Source organism: Benincasa hispida, chromosome 10 (assembly GCF_009727055.1).
Source record: "Benincasa hispida cultivar B227 chromosome 10, ASM972705v1, whole genome shotgun sequence".
Lineage (NCBI taxonomy): Eukaryota > Viridiplantae > Streptophyta > Magnoliopsida > Cucurbitales > Cucurbitaceae > Benincasa > Benincasa hispida.
In genome coordinates this window covers 42,979,490-42,982,152 of record NC_052358.1, presented here as the reverse complement: position 1 = coordinate 42,982,152, position 2,663 = coordinate 42,979,490, and positions in this window count along the sequence as shown.

Genomic DNA, 2,663 nt, shown 5'->3' with positions numbered 1-2,663 from the left:
TATATCGCAATTAAAGAAGAAGTTGGGACAAGGCCATCAAATCCAACAACACCCACCCATATTGACCAAAGAATTTGAGCTGCAAACGACTCTGAAGATAGTCTTGGGAGTAAGATGGAATGGAGACTTAGCTACCAACAAATGGCTTGTTGTATGGAAGGGAATGTCTGAAAATGAAGCTACGTGGGAAGATGTGCGAGTCATGAACCAACAATTCCCTCATTTCCACCTTGAGGACAACGTTCACTTCGAGAGGGGAGGTATTGTAAGGCCACAAATTATTTATACATACAAACGAAGGGGTAAAAAGGAAATTGAGCACTCAATTATGGAAGAAAAGGAAGGGAACGTCGAGTAGGGGACCACTAGGCAGTTATAAAGGACAACAGTGGTACGGGAGGAGAGCAGAAAAGAATTTGGTGAAAGCTGAGCAGGATTTTTGGTTGGAGAGAAATGCCCAGCTCTCTCAAAGGTGCTGGGAGTGGTATTTTTTTCCTTTTTAGGTCATTAGTCTCGAGAGTCTAGAGAGGGGGTGTGTTGGTGTATTTTGGGAAGGAATTTCAGGGAAGTTTTCATGTGTTTTTTTTTTAGTCTTGAAGAAGTAGATAAATAAAGGAGTACCATCACTTTGCCCTAATATTGCCACTCTCTTCTTCTTTATTTCTGTCTGGTTAGTTAACTCTCTGTGCAGGAAACCGTAGAGCCTTACAGTTTATTTCAAGTAGCATTCATTCTTACTTTCTCAGTAACAAACATTGCAGTTGCTGAATGAAGCTCATATTCCCAATGCCCTTGTACAGAGATTGGTGACCAATCCAACGAAATTCTCACCCATATATGTCATTATTGAAAGAATTCTTGAGGAGGTGCGTATTTTAGTACTTGTTTGAAATCATTTTTTTAAGTGTTAACAAACATACCATAAGAATTAAGCTTGATTGTGATCAATTTGCTATATTGACTAATGTGTTATTAGAGTTAAATCATGTGATCAATTTGCCACTTGATTTCTTCTTCTTTTGAGATACTTCCTAATTATTTATCTTTAGCTCAATCAACACTGAATATGCTTCCTTCTGCCTATAGGACGACTAATTTTGATTTTGATTTTTGTTTTTCATTGCTTGTGCAGGTACACAAAGTTTTTCTTTGGCATCAGTATCTCAAGTTACTTCGAGATTTTTTTTGTGAGAATGATGGTATACTTACAATAATTCTAGTTATTTTCTTAGACCTTATTAGAATGATGGTATATTTACAAGTGTTTGGAAGTTTTCTTGATTTTGAAAAGCTTCAATATTCATGTTTCACTTTCTTTTCAATGTTTTTTAGCATATTATACTTTGTGATACGAACCATTCAATTATCAAATTATTAATTAAAGAAGATATGAAGAATTATCGCGCAAGCAAGTCAAGGATGCCCTTGTTGCTAAAGAGAAACAGTACGGCAATGATGGCGATCTCATTGTTTGCTGGGTATGTTTTTTTTTTTTTTTTTTTTAGGTATTGATCTATGTTTTCAAGAATACATCTTAAAAGAAAGTGTTTCCTTCAATCTTCTTGTTTATGTCAAATAACTATGTAAACCTTTGATATTATAGGCTTCTTTGAATCGAAGGTAAAGGATGCGATTTCTCTATTTTTGAACTTTGGTATATGGTTTCTTTAGTTGTATGCAATATTTTTTTCGCTTATATTTGTGTTTTACAATTTTAGTTTTACATCATGTTCAATACTCTATTATAGAAAATATTGTCACATTTGATGGAAGAGTTTTGAGTTTGATGATAAATATATGTCCTTTTTGTAGCAAGGATAAGAAACTTCTCAAGTTTTTTTATGTAAATACTAATGGATGTATCATTTTAAAAAGGTGGAGACTAAAGGATACTTGTCTTGAGGAAACTAGAAAGTTGAGGTTGCATTTTTTTTCTCTATAATGTAATTTGAACAACATGTCGACCCCACAAAACATATGGTTATTTTTATGGAATGTTGTATTGATTGAAGCATCACATTACGAGCGATATTTATACTATTGGAAATTTATTTTGATGTAAATGTACTTGCATACAATATTAAAGATTTATCTGATTACAGTTGATTTTATAACTTTATTTGTAATAATTTGTTACCGATATAAGGTGCTATTTAAACTATATACAATTTGATCAAAATAAACTATCAAGGCGAGATTCAAAATGCAATATGATTTTTATAGCAATTTTTTACGATTGTAAAAATTGCAATCAAAAGTCAATCATCGCATTTTTAATGCTATGAAAACTTTCCAAAAACTTAAAATTATGTAATAGAAAATTAATACGTTATAGTTTTTTATAGCATTGAAAAAACACTATGGAAGGTCAAAAACTTTCAATAACATCGGCTACACCAGCATGCCTAAAACACTATGGAAAGTCTTTTGTAATATTTTTTTACTGCTATAAAAACGCTATAGAAAGTCTTTTATAGCTTTTTTATCATTATAAAAAACACTATAAAAGACCTTTTATAGCATTTTTTTGCCAACGCTATGAAACATTTTCATAACATTAAATATGTGTTATCAAAAGTTGATTTTTTATAGCATTTTTGATAGCATTAAGAAAACGCTATAGAAAGTCAGGGACTTTCAATAACGTGGGCTATGATAGCATT